This window comes from Pristis pectinata, chromosome 4 (assembly GCF_009764475.1).
Source record: "Pristis pectinata isolate sPriPec2 chromosome 4, sPriPec2.1.pri, whole genome shotgun sequence".
Classification (NCBI taxonomy): Eukaryota; Metazoa; Chordata; class Chondrichthyes; order Rhinopristiformes; family Pristidae; genus Pristis; species Pristis pectinata.
In genome coordinates, this window is record NC_067408.1 from 43,111,121 (window position 1) to 43,128,936 (window position 17,816).

Below are 17,816 nucleotides of genomic sequence, written 5' to 3' on the forward strand. Positions count from 1 at the left end.
CCACACATTCCTCCCTCCAGTTCCCCTCCTCATCCCCTTCCCTTTATCCCATGCTCCACTGTCCTCTCCTATCAGATTCCATCTTCTTCAGCCCTTTGTCACTTCCACCTATCACCTCCCAGCTTCTTACATCAATCCCACTCTCCGCCTCCCCCATCTTCCCCCTCTCACCTGGATCCACCTATCACCCACCAGCTCTTTCTCCGCCCCCTCTCCCTACCCTTTTATACTGGCTTCTCCTCTCTTCTTCCATTCCTGATGAAGCATCTCAACCCGAAATGTCGACTGTCCATTTCCCCCCCATGGATGCTGCCTGACCCACTGAATTCCTCCAGCGTTTTGTGTGCTGCTCCATGGAGGAAACCCACATGGTCACAGGGTGAACGGGGAAGTCCATACAGCCAACACCGGAGGTCAGGTCAGGACTGAACTAAAGTCCCTGGAGCTGCGAGTCAGCAGCTCTGCTTGCTGCATCACTCAGTGTGCCTATGTTTAACAAATTACATGTATCTATGCCTACTAGAAATCAAGTGGAAGATGTCCAATCAAATGGGCACCTCATTTTCAATTGAATTTTATTTTCTATTCCTTCAATATTTTCCATGCACTATTGCAAGATAAAATGCAATCATCAAAAGTATACAGGGTCTGGTAATGAAACCAGCAGTTGAAGTATTATTATGGCTTTTTCATATACTATGACATTTACAGCACCACTTTTCAAATCTATTTCACTGAGAAGAAAGCAGCTCAGTTTAAAGCACTACCAACAACTATCACAGTTATCAGAGTGAAACATGAACTGACATTTGTTCAAGGGAAGGAAGAATGCACAAAACAACTGCAAAAGGACAACTAATCCTATCAACCTTGACAGCAGGAATTTCCAGCATCATCCATAACAGAATCACTGGATTGTCCATGGATATTGGGCTGACTCTGTGCTCCTTATAGATAGTTCAACGGAGGTATATTTTGGCAGGAGTTGGAACCATATTATATGATATTAATAACAAAAACATGACTTTTCTAATGTAATTAATTTGACTGCTCCAATAAAAGCATAATCCCTCTCATGCTTAATAGATGAACATCTTTGTTTATATTGGAGGCAGAAGTGCTTCAAATGTTTACACAGTCATTGTTCATAGCCCAGCACAAGTTCACAGCAATGAAATTATTAGTAAATAAGTTTGCAACATGTTTGCAACTGCCAAGGAGATCAATTATTCAGATATAATAGCCTGGAAAATCAGACATGCCACACATCTAAAAATTAAGTTTTTTTTCCTGGAGTACAATCCCACCATTTCTGGGTTGAATCACACCACTCCAATATGGGATGGGATGGGATGCTTCGGGTCAGGATTCACTCACGTGCATCTGACCAGATTTCTGAATCATGAACATAGAAAGGGATTTCATTCAACCTGCATCTTTCCCATTGGTTGCATGGAGAATGATGTCATTTGATGTGCGTCTGACAAATTCCAGAAGAAATACATCCACCTATAGTTGGGCACACCTGACACCACCAGACTTTAACAGCAATACTTCAGGCTACCACAGAACCAACTTGGCTTGGTTTTTAGAGTGAAGATAATTCTTACATCAACATTGTTTCCACTAACACGGATATCAAAGAAGATTCTCTTTGTTATTGGGACTTGGAATGAAAAATGTTAAGAGACACAGGCAGTCAATTTTTTCAAAGAAGGTACTGAAAATACAGAAAATCAATTTTTGTATGTGATACATATTTGAAGTAATAAAATATTGGGTATTGCAGAAATGACCTGGGCATTATGTTCCTAATTTATATATTTTCTCCTTTAGTATTACAGAGGAGGAAGAACATGTGTATTATAAGCAAATAAAAGAGATATTTCCATAAAAGCTATAACTGATGCAAAGCTGCCTGACAAAATCTAATTATGGAAGTCTACAAGAAAGGCAACAACAAAAACATAATAGAAGAGCATAAGAAAAATCGATAACACACTCATGATGAAATTCTAAACTCTCACTAAGAATTACTGTGTATAGAATATCACCTGAAGTAATGGATTGTATCAGAGTCTGTGCATTCCACACTCCATATTAAACATTAAAAAAAACTCAAAGCAAAATATTGCAGGTACAGAGAATGTAAAATAAAAACAGAAAATTCTGGAAATACTCAGCAGGTCAGACAGCATCTGCCAAGGGGAAAAACAGAGTTAACCTTTGATGATATATATCCTTTCATCAAAAATGGAACCAGTTACAACTTGTACGCAAGTATAGAGCAGGAAAAAAAAGTGATTTGGATAGGAGGGAACAAATGATGATTTGCAAAAGGGTGGAACTAACTGGTGTGGGTCCCCCTTGCATTACGACTTGAGCACCTATTTTCATGCAAATTGGTATTTCTGACCCCTTCACTTCCATCAGTCCTCACTATGCCTGTTAACTCTCCAAACTCACTCGCTATCGTCCTAGCAGCAAGTAACATGAACCCCTGGGAAAACAGGAAACAGAAAAAATGCCTTAATATGAGGCAAGCCATGATTCCCATCTCATTTTGCTAACTCATACACACCCTGATACTCCCTAAAGCCTCAATGACTCAGGAACTGGTCATGTTCCTTCTTACAACGCACATATGACCCTTTACATATCCTGGCAACCTGTTCCAAAAGCAATAATCCTCAACATCTGATCCATGCTTCTTTTATCAGCCTCCCCTTGGATTGTATTGACCCTATCCATTTCAAGTAATATATTCAATTCTACTTCATTTAATAGGTCTCTAAATTTTAATCAGGTTCTCTTTAAATCTACTTTTCTCTGAAGTAAATAATCCTAGTGCTTGCTCAATCCATCTTTATAATTAGGAGATTATATATCATCCTTGTAATTTTCCTCGGCACCTTTCCTCCAGCTTCATTACCAGGTGACACGTCAGAATTTGGCAAGACGACTATCACTAAGGAATTTGTTGACAGCAGTTCTTCATTAATGCTTTTTTGTTTGCCCTTTGCTTAACATTATTACCCATTGATAATTATACCAATATATAGCTGTGTGTAGCCCAATACTTAGGTGGTCACAATTATAAATGACAGTCACTGGGGTGATATTAAGTGGGTGCCAACAGCCATTCTTGTTCCATTCATTTTCACTTACGAGTATATACAGGGTGGCTGATTTTAAAACCATATTACCAGTGAGGGGCATCTCTGGCTAGGAAATTGTGAAATGTGTTTTCACACATTCCTATCTTCACAATCTTCAATCTTGCCTTTTCTCAATTTTTATAATAACTGGTTTTGTGAATGTGAACGGACTATTAAACTGTACTAGGTAGCTCAGCTAAACTCTAATATGGTGTTCAATTTACAGGCATAACAAAGGATTTTGTAAGCTCATTAGGAGTTGAGATAACTTTTTGCTTCCTCAGTCCTAAGGATACTCCAACCCTTTGCTTTATGTTATTTGCTGTCGTGGACGACATCATCTCATCCCAGTACAAACTCGGGGATTAAGTCCTAGTGTCTATTGGCCAGCATGATTTCTTATAGTTTCAGATGATGCCTTAACATGTGGGAAATGAGCCTCTGTTACGTCTTCTGCAAATGATGACTGTTTCCACAAGAAGATTGTGGCATGATTATATGTATTTTTTTTTACAATCTTAGTGTTCCTTGATTTTACTCGAGAATTATGGGCAGTCTAATCCCTAAAGTGCAGGCTGGCTGCAACAAATGGCACATTGCCACAACTACAATCCTCACTCTCCCACTGCTCTCAACCTCCACTAAAAGACAAGTCTGTTAAGATGTTTCATATTATTTTTCGGCAGTTGTGTCTGGGCCCATAAGTACAGTTCCTAATGCAGTGGGTTGTACAAACATTCCACAGACAATGTAAAAGAGATCTTTGTAGTATCTCTGTTTTTGGGGGTGTTCTCTTCCCCTTCTTTCAAATCAAGTAAGTGTGGAGCAATAAATTGGGTGCCCTAAACATGCAGTACACAAGCGCGCAGATAAACCTTTACAAAATCATTTTCACCTCTCCACTTTTGGTATTGTGCCTTCCTCTGCCAAGGTCCAAAGTTCTTCAGTCCCCTCCCTATATCTCTTTGACTCTCTTTTCCCTGGCAGGACTCTTCCTGAAACATATATATTTCACAATGTCTCCTTATATGGCTCAATCTCAAAACTTTATTTGGTAATGTTTGTGTGAAGCACCTCTAGGTGTTTTATTAGATTAATGGAACTACATAATGCATATTTTTGTCATTGTTGATTTTGATAACTCTGGTTTGTGGAAGTGGTGCTACTTGGAGCATCCACTCAAAGTGTGCAAAATAATGAGATTTGTAGCAATGGTCTCATTTATGTATGAATCATAAACCACGTTTTGTGTGGGAGAGATGGAACAGGAACTGGACAGATGCACATAATAAGCAGTACATAGTTCTTCAATAAGTCAGAGTTTTCTGATTCCTGCTGCATGATGACATGTAGAACTGCTTCCCTTGGCATGGTCCAGTTGCTTAACATAGATACAGTGCATAGATTTCCTTTTACTGTTGAAATGGAAACAACAGGTTTACATAGGTTTTAAATTTTACTTGTTTTGTCAAAGTGACTGAAGAACTAACAAATCAACAGGCATATTTTGTTTATAATTATTTGTACTGAGACGACTTAAAGTCGGTTCTTTACTTAATATTTTATCTAATATGACTGCAGATTACTTTTATATACAGCAATGTAGACAGGAGCAAATTAGACCAGAAATCCTGTTGTTTGTTCAGATTGACGTTTCTGCAATAAATACTGAAAATTCACCTGCATTCAGCTATTCCTGGTAAAACAATACGTGTACTCATCCATGACTCACTGTTAATGAGGACCTGGGTTCGATCTCAATCTCCGGAGCTGACAACCTCACCTTCATGACTAAAAGCTGTACTTAATGGGGCATTAGCCAGCAGGCACTCAGATTATTAGAATCTGTATTCTTATTGAGATTCTGTATTTCCAACAGTTGGAGTTCACTCATTTTGTTCCCTGTCCTGTCTCTAATTAAGCACTGAGGAACAATGGAGGAAGAGGAGTAACAGCACACTATTAGGACAAGGAGCATTCTTTGGTGAAGCAATGGAAAAGGTGGATGAGGGTAAAATGGTTGATGCTGTGTACACAGACATTGAAACAGACTGATTGATAGAGCACCACATAACAAACTTGTGGCAGACTTGAGACCCATTGGAATAAAAAGTAGTTGTAAGGATGAATGACTGATTTAGGAATAGAATGTGGAGAAAATGGCAATGAACTATTGTTATCCCAGTTTGGAGGAAAGAGTGTCATGGCCTCCCTCAAAGTCAATGTTGGGACCTTTGCTCTTTTGACCTTGTTATTGATGTATCTGGGTAACAAAGCATAATTTCTTTGGAGATGATGCAAAATTCAGTAAGATAGTAAATAATGAGGAGGATAGTAATAGATTTCAGGTGGACACCAACAGATTTAGAATTTTAAGGTAGAACAAATGTGATATGATCCATTTTTGTAGTTCGAATGAGGTGTGGCAGTATAAACTAATGTATGTTTTAAATGAGCTAAAGGAAGTGAGACTTGGAGCTGTATATTCACAAGTCTTTGAGTGTGGGACAACCATGAATAAAAACTGTTCAAAAACAATATACAATCCTCTTCTTTATAAACATAGAGTTAGGGATAGAAACATTTGTCTTTAGTCTCTGGCATTAAACAGATGTGAGAGTATCAGTCCTCTGTTCTGTTTCCATCTCAATATTTGGTACCATTGACAGAACAGAATTGAATAGAATACTGGTGGGTGAGAGGAACAGATGGCTGCCATTTTAGCACCCAATTTGTGTTAGCAACTGAAGACACATTTCTACTCTAAAGAAACCAAGAAGTTACTTGGAATCTCAATGAAACAATGTTTAGCCCCAGCTGGAATTCTGCTTCACATCGTGGGCATCAGTCTTCAGTAAGGGTGACAGGGACTCAGAGATGGTGCAGTATGTATTTAATAGGAATGTACCAGGAATGAGGGATTTCATTAGAGTCATAGAGTTATACAGCACGGAAACAGGCCCTTCGGTCAACTCATCCAACCAAAATGTCTACCTGAGCTTAGTCCCATCTGCCTGCATTTGGCCCATATCCCTCTAGGCCTTGTCTATCCATGTACCTGTCCAAATACCTTTCAAACATAGTAATTAAAACATGCCTCTACAGCTCTGGTAGTTCGTTCCATATACTCACCACCCTCTGTGTGAAAAAGTTAGTCCTCAAGTCCCTTTTAAATTTTCCCTTCTCACCTTAAACCTATGCCCCCTAGTTTTAGACTCCCCTATCCTAGGAAAAGACTGTGACCACCCACATCTATGCCCCTCATGGTTTTATAAACCTCTATAAGGTCACCCCTCAACCTCCCATGCTCCAGGGGAAAAAGTCCCAGCCTATCCAGCTTCTCTTTATAACTCAAGCCTTCCAGTCCCAGTAATAACCTTGTGAATCTTTTCTGCATCCTTTCCAGATTAATGACATCCTTGTATATCCTCACCTTTATATGAAAAAACTTGAGAAAGTGGTGTTGATCTCCTTGGAGCAGGAAAGATTGAGGAAATGTAATAGAATTGTGCAAAATCACAATCAGTTTTGATAACATAAACAAAGAGAAAGTCTGTGTATTTGTTTAAGGGTTAGTAACTGGAGCTTACATGTTTAAGCTGATTGGCAAAAGAACGAGGCAACATGAGGAACATGAATGTATATGGAGAATTGTTAGATTGAAATGCTTTGCCTGAAAGGGTAGTGCAATCAGATTTAATAACTTCTAAAGGGCTTTGGATAAACACAGAGAGGGCTGGGGAGTAGGACTAAATGAAAAAAAACTATCAAAGAACCTGGACTGGCATGATGGCTGCAACATGCTGTGATTCAAACAACAGGTACAATTAGAACTTCTCTTTTGCCCAAAACTCTTCTATGGAGGTTCTTCAGGGAGGCTTGAGAGCACTTTTCCTGTACACATCTTTAATCAATTTGATCCTCCATTACTCAACAATGGAATCAATCAGAAGGAAGTGCATGCTTACTTCATTCCAAGCTTAAACAAGCTTCCAAGAAACTGTGGCCCAAATTTTCTGCTATGAAAGGGCGGACTGAGAAAGAAACATGCATATGCTAAAGTATAGAGTAACCAAGTAAAAAAAAATCTTCTTTCAGACATCAAATAGATTCTCAAAAAAAAGAATTCAAAATCCATACTCACTTTCTGCTCATAAGTATGTGAAACTCTTTTGACTTTAATTTTAGATCGAATGCACCAACACAAATAGTTAGAGAGGGTGTCCAGCATGAACACTCTGCTCTTCAGCAATCAACCAAAGTCTGGCAAAGGGTTAAACATTCATCACTTACTCCTTCACATCACCACAAGTATAAACCTTCAGTATGATTGGCTCCTGGAGCAGACAATCGGGTTGAACCAGACACAACTAAATTTATCTGTGGAAAGATGAGAGGAGAATTGGATCAGAAGAAGTCTTTTGTGAAAAGGTTAAACTTATAGTCATATGCTGCATTTCATAACTTCAAGATGTCCTGCAATGCTTTACATCTAATTAATTATTTAAGAATGGCAGCCGAAGCTACAACCAATTTGTGCACAGAAAGGTCCCCCAAATAACAATTTGATGATGCCCAGATGTTAATAAAGGGATAGATATTGGCTGGTACATGAGGAGAAAACCCATTTGCTTATTCTTGAAAAAGAAGAAAGAGGAAATAAAAGAGAAAAACAGATAAACAGGAAGATTTAGAAAAAGATGTTGGAAAATAAGAAATACAGTAGCTGCGGGAATAATAAAGAAGAAAGAAAGAAGATAAAAGACAAAAAAAGAAAAAAATTAACGAAAACAAGAATGGTAACCGAAGTACAATAGAGATGTGCAAACTCATTGAGAGAGGGTCTGAGGAAGAGCAACTGACAGGAAAGAAAGGAGATGGGGGCAAGAGAATAAGGATCAGAAAGTAAAAGAGAGGAAAGGGGAAAGAGGGAAGAGATGAGAAGGAGGGGGAAAAAGTGAGAGATAGGAAGTGAAGGAATGGGATACAATGAGAGAGGAAATAATAGATAATCTGCAAAGCCATCATGAAAGAAAAAGATTAGTGAGGAAACAGGGAAAATGAGTGCATGTGTGATTATATCAGATAGCAGCAACCACATATCAAGAAAATAATTGAAAGTGGAGCATGTGAAAAGTCACAGTGATTAAATACATTTCTCTCCCCTGCTATTTATGTACCTATAACAACAATTTGGATTTAAGGCTGGGAAAGGTCCCATAGAATTTAAACAAGTTGCAATCAGATGAATAAAGTACTGAGGCAAAGAAGAAAATGTTAGTGGGCAGAAGCTTGGTCAAAGACGGATAGAGGCATTTAAGAAGAGAAGATAGGTAGAATGATGGAGTTGTTTAGAGTGAGGGTTCTAACAAGTGACAGAGCCTTGATGCTGGTTAAGTTGGAGTAGTAGTGGTTTGGAGGAGTTAAGATTTACAATGCACACTGGGCAGAAGCTGTCCAAAACACTTGAATAGCTGAGTCTTCTTAGGCAATGCATTGGGATTGAGGATGACTCATTCCATTTTATCTGGTTCTGAGGGGACTGATGGGGCCATTGTGGGAGCTACAAACTCTGGATGGATGGATGGGACAGTAAGTGCCTAATTGGTCAGGTGAGTGAGTAGTTTGAGAGGTTTCTATGTGCTCCTGATGCATGGCCTTGAGGTTCTCAGTACTATCCTGAATGTTCCCTCTCCACTTTGACTGATCATGGGCCAAGGATTCCCAGGTGTCTGTGGGGATATTGCATTTTTTTCAAGGAAGTTTTAAGTACCTCCTTGAGTCTTTTCCTCTGTCTACCTGGTAATCTCTTCCTAAGACAAAGCTTGGAATATACTCTCTCTTTCTGGTTTCTAGTGTAGGTTGTGAGAATGCCATGGCCTGTCCAAAGTAACTGAATGAGTGCAACTAGAGCCTCAGTATTGGGGATGTTGGCCTGGGATTGGACACTGATGCTGGTTCATGTGGAGAACAATGGAGAGACAATGTTGGTGGTACCTTTATAGTGCCTTGTGATATATCTGATAGCTAGTCCAAGTCTCAGAGCATACAGGAGGGCAGGGATTACTGCTGCCCAGTAGATTATGAGTTTTGTGTCAAGGCTGAGGTCTTGATCTTCAAGGAAGTTTGTTATCAATCGATCAAAGACCGTGCTGGCACGTTGAAGGCGATGGTAAATTTCATCGTCAATATCTGCCTTCATTGAGAAGTGTCTCCCAAGATATAAGAAGTGGTCCATGTTTTCCAGGATCTTGCTATGCCACTAATGGTGGAGGACAGTGTGATGTAGTAAGGGAGGTTGGTGGAGGAACTTTGTCTTCTTGATATTGAATGTCATTCTCATGCATTCATGTACTTCACTGAAGGAGCCAATGATGAGTTGGAGCTCCATCTTGTGCAAATGCAAGCATCGTCTGCAGCTCAACTACTGAAATTGGGGTGTCCTTGGTTCTGGAATGTAGTTGCTATAGGTTCAACAGTTGCTATAACAACTTCCCATTATTTCTGAAGATCAATTCCACTCCAGTGGGAAGTGTATTAAAGTGAGGTGCAGAATTGCAACAAAAAGATTGAGAAAAGAGACAAGGTAACAACGCAGCCTTGTTTGACACAGATCTTCACTAAGATTGACACACGAGAGACTGCAGATGCTGGAATCTGGAGCAACAAACAATCTGCTGGAGGAACTCAGGGGGGTTGACGTTTTGGGTTGAAACCCTACATCAGGACTCCTGCAGAATTTTGACCTAAAATGTCAACAGTTCCTTCCACCCCCAGAGATGCTGCTTGACCCCTGAGTTCCTCAGCAGATTGTTTGTTATTTCACTAAGATTGGCTCTGTTATAGCCCATTGGTTAGGATCATGGTTTGCATGCCATCATGAAAAAAACGTAAGGTGGAGTTGAATTTCCATGGGCAGCTGAATTTGAGGAAGGTGCTCCAAGTACCCCCTGGGAGATGGAGTCAATCAAGCTGTCAAAGGCATGGCAGAGAGTTACAGCAGCAAATGGACTGAGGTAGAGACAGAAGCAGGCAGGGGTGCTGTAGTGGATGCAGAGTATGAGGAGGCAAAATCTCAGCTTGAGACAAGATATGGAAACAAGTTGTCAACCAAAGACAATCCCAAATGCCAAGATGAAGTGACAAATAGACTTCTTGTTTTCATTCTTTGGGAAAATAATTTCAATATATAGTTCATTAACATTTTATCTCAATATCTTAAACAACTTGAAAGTAACTATTTTTCAAAATTTTCTGTGAAAATTAAATTATTGAAGCACAATAACCACTGATTTTCAGATCTCTCAGACAAATTAATAGAATTGTGGAATATGATTCCCAAAACACTTGTAATTCCCATGTAATAAATTTGACTTATTTGCTCAGTATAAAATAGTGGGTCTAATTATGAGCAGAGATTCTCAATAAAGGGCTGAAAACCTTTTGACTTTCCATTGGGAATGATAATTGAACTAAAATACTTGGCCCTGCATTTTATTAAGTTACTCAAAACCAAATCAGGCAGAATAGCAGTAGAAACAGACAAGGCTTGCTGTCATCTCTCCATCCCAGCTCTGATTTTCTTCCCCATTGCCACAACTCAGGCACTAACTGTGCCTTCCCCTCTCCATTCTGAAATGCCAATGGAAAGGTTTGTCCCAGATTCCTGCCTCATTTACAGTCCTGCTCATCCTTTATTCCAGTGGCAGAGATTGGAAGTGGGTCCTGAAGAAGCAGTGGGAAGGACCCAAACTGTGAGTGAAAGGAAAATTGCTCAATCCTGTGCAATTTGGGCTTAGACATGCACCCCTGGAGGTTTAAGGTTTGGTTTGCTGACAAAACTTGAACTACCTGCTTTGTGGATGTCCTCTTTAAGTAGCCTCTCAACTCTTCAAGCTGCAGAATCAATGCAGGTAGGCCTAGCCTTTCCTGCAGGCCTGAGTGGAATCTATTTGAAATCTGCTAAGAATAACGGGGTTAAGTTGGGCTACAGAACAGCAGTTTTTCTGGAAGGATAAAGCCTCTTAAGGCTCCATAATGGCAGACAGGAAGCACACACACATCTCAGACTCTAGTTATTGCTGCATTGGGAAAGGAAAATAGGATGCATCTTTACCGTGCCCAATACAAGCTGTTAAGTAAGTGCAAAGACTCAACAAGGAGATCAAGATGGATTAAATAAGTGGACAAGAAGATGACAGATGGAGTGTAATATGGGAAAATACACCATTATGCAGTTTGATAGAAAGACAAGATATTTATAAATGTTGAGAAACAAGTTAATGCTGGTGTGCTGAGGACAAGGGTGCACTAGTTCATGCATTGCAGAAAGTGAACATGTAGATATACCAAGCAGTTAAGAAAGTAAATGGTAGGTTCATCATGATTGTAAGGGGGTTTGAGTAGAAAAGTAAAATGGTCTTGCTGAGTTTCAATAGTGCTTTGGTGACACTTCATTTGGAATGCAGTTTCTATGTCTGAACCAAAAAGAAGGATGTACCAGCCTTGGAGATAACACACAATAGGTTCACTAGATTGACCCCTGGGATGAAGGGATTGTCCTATGAAGAAAGATTAAGATTAGCCATACCCACTGCAGTTTGGAAGAATGAAAGGTAATCTCATTGACACATAGAACATTCTGAGAGGGATTCACAAGATACATAATTACAAGATAGGGAATCAGACTGAGGAGAAATTTCTTTACACAGAGTGCTGTAAATTTTTGGAATACTGGTCTTCAGGGTTGTAGAGTCTCAGGTGTTGAGTGTATTCAAGGCCAAGATGGATGGATTTTTAAGGACATGGAGAATTATGGAATATAGGGATTGAGTGGGAAAGTGAATATGAGGCACAGAACCAGCCATGATCTCAATGAATGGAGGACGAGCAGCATCAAAGAGCTGAATGGCCTACTCCTGCTGCTGCTTCTCATGTTAGGCTGTTTGCACATACAAATAAGCAATTTTGTGCCTGTTTCAAGCCTTGCTGCTTCATTGGCTTCCCCCAAGGCAGCAAGCATCCCATTATGTGGAGTGAGCAAGAAGACTCTCATAAATTGTAGCTACAGAAAGTATTTGGGAAACGTCACTTAAGAGGGCAAGATGATGGTGGAGATGAAGAGGATGAAGGGAGTTACACATGGTCAGTGTAGGATCTGAAAAAAGTCTTTCCACCTTGTCTGACCCATTTCCTCCAATGTCTAGTAGCATCAGTTGCCTCTTTTCATTCTTATCATCTAGGAGTAGACAGAATCACCTGCAAAGGTTTCTCTTCTGTTCCCATGCTGTTAATTCTGGTGTCTCCCTAGTATCTTTCCTTGGGCCCCTTCTAGCTCAATTCTGCTTGCTGCCGCCAGCAATATTCTCTGAATACAGTGTCAGTCTCTGTACCAACACTGACCATACCTGACTTTACCTCAGCTCCACCTCTCCTGACCCCTGGACTTCCTCAAAGTTGTCTAACTGGTTTTCCAACATCTACTACTGGATAAGCAGACATTTTGCCCAACTCACAGTGCCAGAGACTCGGGTTCAATTTTGACCTCAGATGCTGTCTTTGTGGAGATTGCACATTCTCCCTGTGATCACGTGAGTTTCCTCCAGGTGCTCTGGTTTCCTCTCATAACAAAAAGATGCGTGGGTTGGTAGATTAATTGGCCACTGTAAATTATCTTTAGTAGTAGAATCTGGGGGGGGGGGAGCAGCTGAGGGGAGAATTAAAATGGGATTGATGTAGGATTAGCGCAATGTCCTTTCTCATCATTTCTCCTTCCCTCTTCTAAGCAATCATCTGAACTAGAATGTAAAGTCAGTGCTGTATTTGACCTCAAGGTGAGCTTCCATCCATATATCTGTGGCCTCACTATGGCAGCCCTGGTTCCACGTCCATAATCTCACCTGACTCATTCCCTGCTCGAGCTATTCCAATGCAGCTGTGACTTGGTTAGCTCTATTTAGACTTAACGTTTCCAACATCTCCCATAAACTTAAGGCCACCCAAAGCTGCCTCTACCCTATGTCTAATTAACACATCACTCCTATGTTTGCTGATCTATACTGATTTCAGGTTATGCAGTGGCTCCATTTACAAATTGTCACACATTTTTTCAAATTTCTCAAGCAACCCCGTATCTCGATAATGTCCTCCAGCCCTAAAACCCTCTGCTTTTCTTCATTCTTGGGCATTTTCTCATCCTTAAATTTATTCACACCACTTCACTGCCTTGGTCCTAAGTTGTAGAATACCCTCCCTAACCCTTCTTACCTCTTCCCCTCCTTTCCCATCTTTACTGCTTTCTTATTTCTTTTTTTCAAGCTTTTGATCATTTTATAAATTCTGCTTCCTTAGAACATTTTATTATGCTAAAGTTGCTATATAAATACAAGTTGCTGTTGTTGGTATTGACAGAAAAAAAATTAAGAGTAGCAAAGATCCCTTGGCTGCATAGTGCTGAGAAAATTAAACGGAAGTATGTCACTTTGACTCATTCAAAGATAGATAGTGATAGAAGATCCCATGTTGGATCGTTATGACAAATGTGACTAGAAGTATGGCGGGAAGAACTAACTAGTAATAATGAAAATCTAATATCAAAAAGGGAAAATTAAAAAAACAGAGTTTGCTAATTTAGAGGAAGCCACAATAAAATGCTTCAGTGTTACAGCATGGATGTAGATAATGGTTCTATTTATACACATGAATGACCAATAAATTGACACTGTCCTTTTGTTGTGAAGAGGATGTATTCCAGTCACAGCTATTCCCAGGGGCAACAGCCTGTACACGATGCCTGTAAGTGGAATGTTACTTCAAATCCTTTCACCATTACTATTTGTGAAATGTTGCAATGAAACATTTCCCTAAGAAGGGAGAGTAAAGTCACAGATGAAAGCTGTGGGAAGGGGATATATTCTGGGTGATGATACAAATCAAGCAAAAGAGGAATTATCAGTCCAGTTTACACTCTGGCTTCTTTTTCTTTACCAGCAATGGAAAATGCACTTTGAATAAATTTCTACTCCTGTACTTCCAAACTAATTATATATATAAAAATAACCTTAATTTTGTTTATAAATGCCAGTTTTTTGAATTCCCACATTTCCTGAAGAAGTTGACTTCTTGTTGAGAAGCCTTTTTCAGATTGCCTTTATTCATGCTTGAAGCTTGACAAGAGAGTTCACAAGTTTTTCAACTAGAGGGGTGTCACAAGCTATTCTGATCCTTATCTCACCAAAGAGCCACAGAGTTGCACATCCATCAGGGATTCCTGGATAGCAATTAGAAGCTTGAATCCGGGCCAGTTCACTTACTTCTATCCTGGGGCGTAGCTATTTTTAGTAGCTCTTCCCCTGTCCTGGCTGTGAAGAGCCAGCTCAAGCAGCTTAATGATTTAAAAGATTATTCAAAAATTTCTTATTGCCACTCTGCATGATACGTTATAGCTATTCAAAGTTTCTTATTTTTGGTACACAAGCTAATTTTTAGGGGACGATTAAACTACGTGTTTTGATTTCAATATTATTTTCCTGAGCATTGATTTTGCACAAAAAAACAGCCAGGGTTTTGAGGCTAAATCATTCAAGCATACACTGTTAATGCAGACAGATGGAAGGCTACTGATGCAATTTATAAATGCACTAGAAATATGAGAGGAAAAGTACTTTTTCCTCACACAACATGGTATAAAAATAAGAGCTACATTCTCAACCTGACAAAGTGCTTTAGATAGTAAATTCTTACAGATAACTGAGTTATTATCAATATGCCCATTCTGTGCTAAATGTCAGCTTATCTTACTGATAGAAAATGAAATGGCCAATTTTCTATCTCTTGCTACCATACCAAACAGATGAACTTTTGATCACTGCTGAACCATGCAAAATTTTGAGATGTTCTCATGGCAGACTGTTTTTGGGGCAATTTTCTGGCAATGATAAGTGTAGCACAAATAAGCTGGTGACCAGTAGGATAATTTTTCAGATTTCTGGGATAACTTTGGGATGGGGATCAAGGGGCAATTTTCACAACTCTCTATGGATGTCAGGCATTTAGAATTAAGATGAGGAGAAATTTGTTCACTCAGATCGTTGTAAATTTTCGAAATTTTTCCGCAAAGGTTATGGATGATCAGTTGTTGAGAAAACTGGAGGCTGAGATTAGTAGATTTTTAGATTCTTAGTGAATTAGCAGATAAAGAAGGTAATGGGAATAGATATACAAAGTACAATGATCTAATTTAATGTCAGAGCAAATTTGAGGATCTCCACGGCCTATTCCTGATTCTAGCTTTCATGTCAGTGCTTAATCATCAATTCAGGTTGGAGTAGGAGTGAGATTTGGAGTGGGAGCTTTGAAAAGAGGTGAGTCCCTGTGCATGTGCCTGTGAGTTTCACCTTTCCGGAGTCTAAAAGAGGCACATTTGCAAATTGTTAATAGTTGATTGGCTAACTAACAGCAGCCAATAAAAGGAAGGTAGTTATAAGCGGAGTGGCCATTGTTGGAGTGGACCAGGGTTAGAGTGGAGTACTTGAGGCTTTGGCTCAAGAGGCTTCGGTGAAAGGAGGCGAAGACTAAGGTAAGTCTCTGGTAAGTTTCTTTCTTTCTTTGATTTTTCCTTTAGAGCCAGGCTAGAGTAGTTAGAATGGCTTCAGGGTCAGTGGTGTGTTCACCTTGTGAGATATGGGAGTTCTGGGAGACCTCCAGTCTCCCTGATGACTACATCTGCATGAGATGCATTCAGCTGCAGCTCCTTACAGAGTGTGTTATGGAACTGGAGCTGCAGCTGGATGACCTTCAGCTCCTACGGGAGAACGAGGAGTTCATAGATTAGAGCTACAGGAAGGCAGTCACTCCTAAGCTTCAGGAAGCAGGTAACTGGATGACTGTCAGGAGAAGGATGGAGAATAGGCAGATGGTGCAGAGTACCCCTGTGGCCATTCCCCTGAATAACAGGTATACCGCTTTGGATACTGTTGGGGGGGCGGGGGGGGGGGGGATGACCTACCAGGGGAAAGCCACAGTGACCAGGTCTCTGGCACTGAGCCTGGTTGTGTGGCATGGAAGGGGGAAGGAGAGCAGTAGTGATAGGGCATTCAATAGTAAGGGGGGCAGACAGGAGATTCTGTGGATATGAAAGAGACTCCCGGATGGTATGTTGCCTCCGGGTGCCAGCGTCAGGGACGTCTCAGATCAGGTCCACAGCATTCTGAATGGGGAGGGCAAACAGCCAGAAGTCGTGGTACATATTGGTACCAATAACATAGGTAGGAAAAGAGATGATGTCCTGAAGAGGGAATATAGGGAATATGTGTAATGAATTGACCTGCACGATCGGTTTGTAAGACAAGCTTTTCACTGTACCTCGGTACAAGTGACAATAATAAACCAATACCAATACCATAGGGAGCTAGGTAGGAAGCTGATAAGCAGGACCTCAACGGTAGTAATCTCTGGATTGCTGCCTGTGCCATGCGTCAGTGAGGGTAAGAATAGGTTGATTTTGCAGATGAATGCGTGGCTGAGGAGTTGGTGCAGGGGACAGGGTGACGAACTTACAGCATGGGTAAGTACATGGATCTACAATGTGGTGGACATTACAGAGACTTGGCTGTCACAAGGGCAGGAATGGCTGCTAGATATTCCAGAGTTTAGATGTTTCAAAAGGGACAGGGACAGAGGTAAAAGAGGTGGGGGAGTGGCTGTGGAAAGGGAGGACATCCTGGAGGGACTGTCTACTGAGTCAGTGTGGGTGGAAGTCAGAAACAGGAAGGGAGCGATCACACGATTGGGAGTATTCTACAGACCCCCCCCCCAATAGCAGCAGAGATGCTGAGGAGCAGATTGGGAGGCAGATCTATAATCATTTTGCAATCCAAGTGGTTAATTTTTTTGTCACTTGAGGCTACTTTTCTGCTTGGCAGGACTGGATAGTGTAGTTTGAGGATTTTTTGATGATAACCTGGGCTTTTGTGGCTAGAATCAGACATGGAAAAGGACAGTCTTCAATGGAAAATCTCCCTTGGCATTAAAAAGATTGCAACTCCATCTTCAGAATAGGGGAGAAAAGTATTTTATAATGGTCTAAAGAAAAAACAACAAATGATTTAGGAGATAATATAAAAAAATCAAATAAGTGATGGGGGCTCCCCGTTAATTAACACTTCACTTCTAGAATTCTCACCTTTGTTTTCAATGCCTCTATTGTCTCACTTTTCCCTGTCTATATCATCTCCTCAATCCTGTAACACTCTGGAATATCTGGGATCCTCCATTTTAGTCCTTTTGGTTATACTCAAGTTTAGCAGTCCTGTCTTTGTCAGCCGTACGCTCTGGAATTCTCTTCCTAAAACACTCCACCTATCACTTCTTTTTCCTCCCTTAAGACATTCCTCAAAATCTATCTCTTTGACCAAAACTTTTGATCATGTGCCGATATATCTCCTTAACAGACTCAGTGTAGATTTTACATTTAATAACAATTCTGTGAAATGTCTTTGGATGTTTTACTATGTCAAAGGTGCTCTAAAAATGGAATATCATTGGATCTGTTCCAGATAAAGGTAATGTTATAAATCCACAGTGGGAAGCAAAGAAATAATAAATTAACTAGAAGTATCTAACTGACTAGATGTATCTAACTAGAAAAATACATGTTGG

The 17,816-nt window shown here is 40.2% G+C and overlaps 2 protein-coding genes across 7 annotated transcripts in view; one reads left to right on the forward strand and one right to left on the reverse strand.

The window, feature by feature from the left end:
* ccnjl (cyclin J-like) overlaps positions 1-17,816 on the forward strand; it is a 441,915-nt gene that overhangs the window by 220,345 nt on the left and 203,754 nt on the right. The gene's annotated exons all lie outside the window — the stretch shown is intronic.
* The window catches only part of LOC127569262 (gastrotropin-like), a 176,650-nt gene that overhangs the window by 117,858 nt on the left and 40,976 nt on the right, over positions 1-17,816 (reverse strand). For 5 of the 6 annotated variants that reach the window (XM_052013730.1, XM_052013729.1, XM_052013728.1 and 2 more), the window contains exon 2: positions 7,452-7,538. The exons of the other annotated variant lie outside the window; for it this stretch is intronic. The gene's annotated coding sequence lies outside the window, so the exon portion shown is untranslated. The remainder of the gene's footprint in view (positions 1-7,451; positions 7,539-17,816) is intronic. 6 annotated transcript variants of the gene reach the window in all.